The sequence below is a fragment of the Salvia hispanica genome, chromosome 6 (assembly GCF_023119035.1).
Source record: "Salvia hispanica cultivar TCC Black 2014 chromosome 6, UniMelb_Shisp_WGS_1.0, whole genome shotgun sequence".
Lineage (NCBI taxonomy): Eukaryota > Viridiplantae > Streptophyta > Magnoliopsida > Lamiales > Lamiaceae > Salvia > Salvia hispanica.
Window position 1 is genome coordinate 18,260,742 of NC_062970.1, and position 11,791 is coordinate 18,272,532.

Consider the following 11,791-nt stretch of genomic DNA (forward strand, 5'->3'; position numbering starts at 1 on the left):
ACAATTGTACACAAATTTTCTATTTTGTAATGAACCATTAACTAAAATAAATAGCTATTGGGAAAGATGGAGAATTATTTCTTATACTTGTGACGGACCATTATTAAAATAAGTAGTATAGGGCTGAGATGGAGTATTAATTTGTTATGCGGATTTAGTTACATGTGTTGATAATTAAAATTTACAAGAATAAATTAAGATTACGTGTAGATATGTTTTAAAAAAAGTGGTTCACAAGTTAAAGTATAAATTTAATCGATTTATAAATTAAAGCGTTTTAAATGTTTTGGATAATTAGGATAACAATTGTTCGATATAAAAGACTCTTGCAACAACACGACACTAATTACTTTGATGCCACACTGACAACTTTAACCGTTGGTGCCCAAATATTAATAGTTTTAGAATAAACGTATAATATCGAATTATATCATTAATTTTAACACTAACATTCTAATACAGTTGTGAGTTGAGATCGAAGCTTGTACGAAACCAAAACGAGAAAGAAAAGAACACGGGCGATTACGTGTTTCGGCTACGTTCATGGGCAGAAAACTAGTGTATGTTGTATTTGATCACTCAAGAAAGAATTACAAAAAGCTTACAACTCTCAGTGTTTACAAGATGAAGAACTATCTATCTCTCAACTCGCTCGAAGAAGGTGACTTCCAGAGCACTTCGCACAGTTGGAGAAAAAACCCCTTGCCTCCACTCTTTATCCTTACTTTGCTAAATAATGAATCTTCCCAACCGATCAACCAATATTTATTTATGGTTAAATGCATCCAAGAACCAACCCAACCAACCTCAACCGTTGCTCCTCAACTCAGCTCCAAAAGTTAGTTATCCCAACGGCTACTTCCCAAAAGAGTCTTCACTGTTCCAACTGTCATATTGAATTTTGGTTAGCTCAATTACTAACAATAATACATGAACAATATATACATTTGTGATTTGTGTATGTTAGCCCAGAAATAGAATAATTGAAGTTAGGTAACACGTAATAAGTCTTTAAATTATAATTAGAAAATAATAATACATATATTTTTAATATCATTATACTTTCAGTCACTATGTCCATACATATTATTACAGAGGTGTGATCAATTACTAACTCACCCCTTAATTGCTAACTATAGCTAATTTAAGACCATGAGAGTTTAGAGATCTAATGGTCTATAAATTGTCATGTATAATTGTTGGGGTTTGGTGCCCCTTGCATAGCGGAAGACAATGCATAAACAAATAAATCACGCATACAGATCTATTTGACTGATTATGAGATCAATTAACCACATGTTAAACAATCAATTGCATTCAAGAACGCACATAAATTCATGCTTAAGGAAATTAAACCCTAACTCATGAATTGTACGGTTTAGGATTACCGATCTGATTCTCCAAAGAATCGACGATTGCTTGCGCCTTCTCCACGAGATGTTCTTCGTACTCAACCACGAACCTTCTAATCTGTATCTTGAACTAAGAATCTGACCTTTGGGTGGGCAAAGCTTGTCAGAATCGAAAAGGGCTTGACTAGACAGAAGACATAATTCCCACCAGAAGGGAATGAAAAATTCCGTCTACTCTAGAGAGAGGGGGCAAGAAATTTTAGGCTTAAAATCATTGAATTAGTCTTCTATTTAGTCTCCTTTATATAGAGTTATGATGGGCCAAATTAGGGATCCATTGAGGTCGGACTTGAGCCAAACCTGTTGGACTTTCACTAATTAAATTGAGCTCCAATTTAGTTCAAATCCAACAGAATATTATTACCATCCACTATAGTATAATAATATTGACTGCCCATCCAATTTCAAATTACGAGTAATTCGGGATTTACCTCTTTAATTTATTATCTCCCGTGTTTAAGATATAAATATTCATTAATTAATTTAAGTATGCTATTTGAATTTAATTAATTAATATCTTTTTCCAAGAGTTGTCTAGTTCAAAATCTTTATTTATTATTCTGGAATAAATTCCAACCGGCCGAGTTTCTGAATAATAAAACCTTTTTTCGAACACCTCTTGAGGATATTATCAATCTGGACTCACCCATCACACGATTCATTGCAATAACAATACTAGTACCTCTAGACATTGATCACCACTACCCAAGATATCAGGATTCTTGGATTGCGAAAAATCCGTACCATTTGATAAATCAAAGTAGTGCATAATCAATATTGTATGCTCAATGTTATATCAACAATGATTAAGAAATAACAATCACCGAGACCTCGTCTTTCAGTAAATAGCAAGAAAGACTTGTCTCAACTATTAGATCATTCAGTGCTATACCACACAGTGTCGTTTATTTCCTAAGGTAAGGAAACATGCGGACTAACACTGCAACCTTTCACGATAGGTAGCCAAAGCCTATCTAGGTTGTGAAATTCTATTTCTCTTCTACAAAGAACCGACTGCGTCACCTTCTGTGAACGTCGTTCACGACCAGTCTACTATGTAGAAGAATTAGACTTGTTTGCTTCTTATACATTTAAATGTTTAAGAAGCATCTTATAAATGCACAAGCAAACACCAATGCGATAAAATTACTTCTTCTCGCCTTGGGTTAAAAGTGGATTGTAGAATTTATTGTATATAAGCAATTCTATCCGTGCAACATGCTCGAAATATGCTTTTCAGTATACTAATCCTAACAATAATTTCATTTTTTTATTTTTTAATGTTAAAAAGATAAGAATAACTACCAAATTTAGGGTTTAGAAACATTCTATCAATATAGCGTATTAAATATGTTAACACGAATACATGAAAATGTAAATACAGTTTCATATATACATTATCCATGTATTATATTGACATATTTTGTAAGTTATATTGATATAATCTACTGTACGAATTATATGAAAATTCAAGAAAGTATTATTAAATTTTGACACGAAACATTTGCATTTAGGATCTTGTTTTAATTTTTATAAAATTATCTTTAATTTCATGTATTACGTGACGCTTTTTTTACTAGTAGTTCAAATTTGTGAAGAAAAAATAATATTTGCACGTGACGCAATTTAAGCGGTTTGATCATCCTAATCTAATAATTCTAGTTTATTCTTAATTTGGATATAAAAACAAGTTTTGATATCTTCCATTCCCTAGAATAATACTATGTATATTCACAATTAATATTAATTTTATAAGACATAATTATTATTATCTTATTGCATAATAATATGGTTTTCAATAATCATTATAATTACATAAAAAGTGACATTAAATCCCACAAAATGCAACGTGAGTAATAGAGAATCAAGAATCACTGATCTTATAAAGAAATTATGATTGGCATTGACATAAGAAGACATAATATAGATTAAGGTAACAAAATAAATAAACCGAAGAAGGAAAGCAAATTAGCACTTCACACCCTACTTCCGGTCAATTAACAATTTGTCTTCACAGTAAAGTTGTCTACAGCCACGAAAACTTGTCCACAATAGGTAGCCATCTCCAAGGCATAGCCAAAAAAAAAATTCTACCACTAGTCACAAAAAGTTGTATACAACCACCACGAAAACTTATCCAGCCTAATAGTGGATGCGTCTACAACCACAAATCACATTTTTATCAATTGTTGGCATATTTTAATTTAAGTTGAATAAAAATTATCAGACTAAAAATTTGAAAAAAAATTTATTTAATTAAATAAAATTAAAACCAAAACTTTGTTGTATTATAAAAAGGGGGAAATTATACAACGAGAATTATCGACATCACACAAACAACACTGCCTCGTATATCACGATGTACCTGCTCACGTACGTGCCCAGATCTCTTCAACCAAATTGGCTTGCAGTTGGGTATGAGTTGTTTCCCTCCGCATATCGGTGAACCGTTGGATCAAGTATTGATCACTGCGTGGTACACCCATCTATATCGGCGCGGTGACAACATTGTGACTTGAACTAGCACCCTCGTCTGATGCCCAACGCCCCGCAACAAATCTTTCATCCTCTATTATCATGTTATGCAATATCATACACATACATGATATCGCCGACATCATTTTCGTGCCAAACTCGTACCGGGCACTATATAATGGTCCATCGCGCTTGGAGCACACCAAAAGCTCGCTCAATATCCTTCCTATCACCCTCTTGATGTCGCGCGAAATAGAGTTTCTTCGGACCAACCGGATGCCGGATTGTCTTGACAACTATGGGCCAACGAGGGTATATCCCATTTGCCAAATAGTATGCTCTGTTGTATTGCATGCGGTTGGCCACGAATCTGACCTTCGAAATGTAACAACCCGAGTTTTCGTGCACCTATTTTGGGGGCAATAAAAAAAATATTGGACAAGGAGACGATTGGATTTATTATGATGTTAAGTTGGATTTCATCTTAAGTGAAGGACTTTTGGTTTGGTTCTTTTGCCTCATGGAATTAAAGTTCAAGGAATTTCAAATTTATGAGCTACAATTGTTGGAAAGTAGAAATGCTAAGTATAATTATTTGAGTCCTATAACCATGTACTACACACCTACTTCTATACATATAGAGACTTCCTACATCTTTCACACAAAGAGATTCTAGAACCACTACTTTACAAAAGTCCAAAGTTCACAATTTAGAATTTACTGCTTGTAGTAAGGATCAAAAGAGGTGATTTGGTCAAATCTTCCTTTTTCTCTTCTTTCCTTTTCCTTCGGTTTCTACAGTCACGACACTCCGAGCCTTGCATCTCAAGACTCCCTTTTGGACAGCTAGGGGTGTCGAAATGGGTACCCGCGGGTACCCGCACCCGATTTCGGCCGAAATGGCAGTCCCGATACCCATCCCGCACTAAGTCGGGTATAACCCGATACCCGAGTCGGGTATCCCGCACCCGACACTGCGGGTACCCAACCCGCAACATGTTTTTTTTTTAAATCTTCTTTTTTATTATTTATTTAATTGATATAATTTGCACACTTCCAAAATACCAAAGCTCATATGAGCATCTGTACAACTAACATATTGTATCTGTGCGGCTGCATCACATATTTAAGTTTAGACATTAATGTAGTTAACAATAATATAATATATTAGAAACTAAAATATGCTCCATGATCAAGACAATAGTATATTATAAAACATACTACAGATTATTCACATGAGTCGCACAAATACTAATTTCTTAGCAAAAAATTAAGAAATGCTACAGAAACTAAAATATCATAAAAATACGCTTAACACAAATTACTAATAAAAAAATATAGTATATTCTAACTTGAGGTATTAATATTTAAAATAAAAAATCATAAAATACTTATATAAATATCGGGTATTTCAGGACTAACGGGTATACCCGAGCGGATATTGGGTATACCCAATACCCGCAAAACCCAAAATATGAATACCCGACCCTGCCTCGTTTCCCGATTCCGTCGGATATCGGGTACCTGCTACCCGGCGGGTATCGGGTTGGGTTGGGAATTACCCGTTACCCGCTACCCGTTTCGACACCCCTATGGACAGCCATACCTTCAACAAGGTTACACAAAAATGGAATAAGAGTAATGCCCAATAAAGACCCAAGAGTACCAACAATTCCTCAAATAACATGGTGATGGCTGAACGAAAATCCCCAAATATCTCAAAAGAGAAAAAAAAGACAAATTGAAACAGAAACATGAACTTATTGGAGAGCCCCAAAAGGGGACAATCTGCAGAGTCAAGATCATATAGGATCAGCCTATTACATGAAGTGCTGAAAGTTTAATGGCCAGCGAAAGAGTGTTTAAAATTAAAAACCCTCGATCCAGAAAATCCTCTAGACACTGGGTCTAGGAACTCAGAGAATCTTGAGCTGCTTGTCGTTGGGCACACAATCATTACCTTAACTCCCCCTTCAAAACCCTCAACCCACTTTAGCTAAGAAAATTAGTACAGGGAAGTAGGGATCGAATCCACAGAGATGAATGCGTAAGTACACATGTTCAAAGACCCACAAACTATTTTTGGTTGCTGCCACGCAATTTTTGGGGTTGAGATTTACTTCCTAGACTTGGGAATTTAAAGAACTTATCCTATCAGCTAGATCTAGACGGGATCTTTTAAGCATGCATAAACCAGAATAAAGCAAGACAATTACTAGACCGAGCGAACAGTTTCCTGAATTAACCTAGACTTGGGAAAAAATTAGACGTGGGGACCATTCTCCGAAAAGGCAGAGTACGACTGAAAAGCTGCAAAATAACTAACCTAAGGACTAACTAACAACGACATCATCTTCTCTAACTTTTATCATAGAACAACCAGTGAAAAACAGAGCAAAACGAAGATCGAAGCAAAGTGAACGAAATTAAACCGATAGAAACGAAGAACAGGTAAAACTAAAGTAGATCTACGACTACTAGACAAGGCAAAACAAGAATGCAGAATCTAAACAACAAAATCAAGCGAAAACAAGCAGATCCATCCACCGGACGCTTAATCCACTCCGGATCCAAGTCATCCACAACAATCAAACATCATTTCCATCTCCGATCCTCACAAGTTTACGTAGATTCAACCGATCAACAACAAAATTTTCACAATCCAACTCCAAACTCAAATCAACCAACAATAATCAGCAAATCAAACCAACAACATAACGATAAGATAAACGAAACAAAAGTAGCGATATCCATTGCAAAGTACGAAGTATCCAACGATAATAACGAAACAGAGCCGAGCCTCGAACAGCGAGGACTCGGAAAATACGAAAGTAAACATGAAAGCAAAAGATAATTGTTTCTTCGCCTCCGTAGAGACGGTGTTGCGACACAATCAAAGTGAAACGTGAACCCCCGCACCAATTCCCATGAAAGTGTGTGTAGAGAAGTGGAAAGCTAAGCTAAGAGCCGAAAAGTGATAATCCTTCATGTTAAGCGCATGCTCTTATTTATAGTCGATAGAGCTTCTAGACTATTCATGTGATCTCCATTTTGCCCTCCGATTTGATGCTCCTCAGTCTAGTAGCTCTTCCTTTTTCTGCTTATTTTTCCCGCTAGCTTCTTCTCCCCGACAATCTTCATCTTCTTCCTGGGGCTAGCGATTTCTCTACACACCTGGCTTATAAAACCTTGTTAGACCCATAAAATCACAGAATTTTACCCCATAACCAATGCATGAAATTAGCCTTATCAAACTGCTCACACTTAAAACACACTTGTCCTCAAGTATAAAGACAAGAAAAAAGAGAAATAAGGCGAATTTCAATGGACGGTTATTCCCTGACCAAAGAAAACTCCTAGACCTAGACACTAACATACGAAAGAAAAAGGAAAAGAAAATAACACTTAAGGAAATAAAACACATAGGCATGAACTAGTTCAAATTTTTAAGCAGCCGTCCCCACAAGCTTAAGGTCGATCAAATAGTCTACACACTCCAATTCCTCCCCTTGCCTTTATCTACCTAGTCGGTTTGTCAGCTTGTCCAGATGGCCTATAGCTTGCTAATTGTTGGATTTGCTCGATCACTCATTCCTCACCAGGGATGTTAGGATCGATCGCTCTTAGTTAGTTCCTGCTACTGATGCTTCGGGTTATGAGAATTTCTCTTTCTATCATCATTTCCTAATATTTCTCTCTTTTTCCCTGGACTTCGTCCAGCTTATACCTCCTATTTTTATACTTCGTCCAGCTTATATCCAGATTATTATTATTATTATTATTATTATTATTATTATTATTATTATTATTATTATTATATTTTCCTCCTCTGGACTTTGTCCAGCTTATACCTCCAGGTTTGAAACCCTTTTATTCTCTTTTTTATTTTCTTTCTAAATTCTTCTCCCTAAGCATCAGGTAGCAGCCCCTTTCATCATGTTAGCACTCAGTGTTAAGGCTTTTAACTCACATCAGTAGTGGGGCTTCACAATTAGGTCAGTTAAGACACCTTCTATCGTTCTTGCCTCCTCCAAACCGATTTCAATCTTTTAAAAGGAAGAGGCCTCAAAGTTGCGTGCATCCTATTCTCAATTACTTTTACTAAGGGAATCTTGCCTTATTATTATCACCAGTTCATGCTAACACATAGATCCTAAAAAAAAACTAATTCCTAGACTTAGAGACTCTAACACATGCTGAGCACACACTGCACGAACTCTCCCACCCCCTCCCACTTCACTCCAGCTTGTTCCCAAGCTATCCTAGTGAAGGGGGAAAATGAGGGAGTTGGTGTACACAATAAAAAAAACAATAAAACTTTTCACACTTAAACCGAACAACGGGCTAAGTGGGAGAAAGCAAAGACATAAAATAGGAAATAACATACGGAATCTAAACAACAACTTCTCACACTTAGACCAAGAATTGGGCTAAGTGGGAGATAACCACCTTATCACAGAGAAAAGAAAAACATGCTGAAGAAACACATAAATTTTTCATGCTTAGACCAAAGATTGGGCTAAGTGGGAGAACCCACAGGAAAACAATTTCACATGCTCAGCACAAGCAACATGGATATATATAAAAAATAAAATAAAATGAAATGACTAAAATATAAAATTTACTTGGTCAACTGGGGGAATTCAATTCTGGGTCCGGCTCCCTTGGGAGCCAGACTTGGGTGGTACGTCGGGGCGGTTCACTTTCACTTTCTTCTTCGCCGGCGACACCGGCACTTCCTCTTCAGACATTACAGGGGGTTTTGACAGGGGTTTTCTCACAGAGACAGACGCCAGGGCTGAAGACACAAGCGGGGCTACCGAAGGCTTGGAGGGGGTGGAAGCTGCTGCTGGGAGGAACTTCCCGGACCGGGCTGCCGGACCATTTTGCTAGGTCCAGAGGGCAGCTTCTGCTGGATCTGGGGAAGTACCTCTCCCAACCATTCTGTCATTCTCTTCATAAGCTTGACCGCATCGGTCATCCTCTCATTCTGGGCAGATGATCGTCCGGCCAGGGTATCCAGACTCCCCTTCATCTCTTGTAGCGCCTTCTTGACTCCCCCAATTTCTTCTCTCACCTCAGCCATCTCCTTTCGTAGCTCTGCCACATCCACAGTCACCACATCTTCCACCAGCTCCGGTTCACGCTTCACTTTGTCCACATTGGCCCCTATGTTGTAGAAGCACAACTCCTGCCCTTCCATGTGTAAGAGCCCCTTGTTGAAAAAGTACTCCAATGCTGAATAGCTCCGGGGGCTCACACATTGTAGCACTCGGCTCTGCCTTCCCAATCTTCATTACGAAGTTGCGCTCTATGTAGGCGCCTAGAAGGTGGCAGGTGTACATGTGGCGGGAAGGGTTGGCAGTCATCTGATGGTGGTGAACTTTGATGCGTTTAGACATGCACCATGTAAAGTAGAGCACGGTGGTGGTGATGCTGGAGCTGGCCGTGCCCATCAGATTGTACCCGATGAATTCTTGGGTAAAACGGAGGAGATGGTCGGTGATGTGAATCCCTTTTGATACGCTGGTTTTGAAAATCCCACTCCTAGCGTATGTCAAATATTCTCAGGCAGTTTAAGATGAGAATCCAGGGATGTCTCTCGGTGGGCCGTATACTCTATCATCCCAAATTCCCTCGTCATTCTCAGCATTTGTAAATAGCCCCATCCTAAGAGACCACTCCCTTACACTCATTGTATGCTCGTTGGTGAAAAGACGGAAGGAGATGGAGTTCGCATCCGGATCGGTAGTTTTCTTGAATCTGAAGGTGGAGAAAAATTCTCGGGCCGCTTCCACTGGCACCTCCTGTTCGCTATGGTTCAGGAGCCACTCAAAGCCTATTCCCTTGATGTGGCTAAGGAATTCTTCCTCGGATTCTATCTGCCTCAGCGAGTCCCTGTCACATCTCTTCCCCAATTTGGCCAGTTTCCCAATTGCATTTCGATCCTTATGCGTATGTGTCCTCTTTGGGTCGTTGAACTTAGACATAGCTCCCAAGAGTTTCTTCGTGATCCAGATCTCCTCTCGCTCATAGTTAGGGACCTCCTCTTCTTCAGACTCTTACTCTGTCTCACTGTCGGCTTTACCAGGTCCAGGAGCTTTAGGCAACGCACGAGGAGATTCCCTGACTGAGTGGAGCCTCTGTGAATTCCTAGGCCGATGAGTAAGGGTTGTATTTCCTTTCCTCTTGCGCTCCTTGGCCATTCGACGCTCTTCTGCGGCGTCCACTTCCTCCTCGGACTCAGGAGTTTCTCCCTCCTGCACAGTCGTTGCTCCTGGGGCCAGGAACCCTGATCCCCTCGACTGGTTGCCTTCATCGATTTCATCTAGCATGCTTCTCCGTGCTATTCTCCTTGACTCCCGCAGATCAACCGGTGAGTCTTCGGGCACCTCCTCCAGATCTACTACTTCCAACGGCCCGTCCTCCCTGGGCCTCTGTCCTATAACAATAACGGGGACCTCGTCCCCTCCAGAATTCCTAGGCATTTCTCCCTCAGCACACATAATTGGGGTTTCCCCGGTAGATTTATTCGGAGTCTCCTCCTCAGGTATGTTAGGGATTTCTCCCTCAGACACAATTGGGGTTTCCCCCTCAACGAGCAGAGTCGGGGTTGCCCCCTCAAAATCAAACGGGGTTCCCCCCTCCACATATAAACTTGGGGTTTCCTCCTCCACATTCTTAGAAACAGGGGTTAAACAGGGGTTTCCCCCTCCACAAATTTAACCACAAGGGTTTCCCCCTCCACCGATTGTAAAGCAGTTGCGTTACCTTCCCTTGCGACTCCATCCAAAGAGTAATCCACCGCCATCCTGTCAATTTCGTCTGCAAATCCGCTGACGTTTTCCTCCTCGAGGCCGCTGCCGCCTTTCCCCTGTTCTACAATGTCTGGGCTCGGCCCAGTTTCTGCATGTGTTGGATCTAGGATTTTGGAATCCTCTAGGTTTGAACTCGGTGGTTGCGCCACTGATTCTTCAGGAATTGCCTGCGGTTGCTGGCGGAACATCGAAAATCGGGAGAAAAGTCTCTCGGCCTCCTCTTTACTTCTGAACTTCTCCTCCAACTCTTTCAAGAATGCTTCCTCATCGGAATTTCTGACGGCAGAAGAGTCTGGAACACGAATCGGGCTCCATTCTGAGCGTATATCGAGCGCAAAGAAAATCGGCTTAGCCGGCGGTTGTCTGGACGACTCGCCGGACGGTAATTTGGCGGCGGGGTCTCCCTTCTTCACGGTGGTATCCTGTGCTTTCTTCATGGGTACCTGCAAAACTCACAATTTCTGGGGTGGATTTGGTTAGGGTTTGAAAAACAAATTTTGGAGAGTAATTATTGAGAGAGAGAGTTGTAAAAGTGGAGAGAGAAGTGACCGGTTGAAAAAAATATCTTTGGGCTTTTCAGAGTGGTAGGCGAACGGTTGCGACATGATGTAAGCAACCATACATTCCTGGAAAAGCGGAATTCGAAATTCCAAAAGCAACCGTCTTTCCTCCAATTTGCAAGACTCTTCCTCCCCCTAGTAACAAAAGAAATGAAACACCAAATTCTCGGGTCGGAGATCATAAGTGACAAAACAATTTCCCCAGGGTTTTTGGTGCTTTGAAAATGTTTTTGGGAAAAACTTTTTTAATTTGTTTGGGTTTTCTTATGTTTGAAAGCAACTGAACTATTTACATAGCAAATGAGTATCATCAAGATTTCCTAGGTCAGTGTAAAAATAAATTTTCGTTCCCCACTTTACCTGACCTAGGAATTCATTGAGGATATCCACTTGCCTGACCACCTTAAGAAATAATAGCAGATGCATGTAGTGGCGTCTCTTCCACCACATACAGATGTGTATTATCTCTGTATACCTTCACTCTGTGCCCATTTACTAGGAAATGAACTGAGTTTGGGGCGCTCCC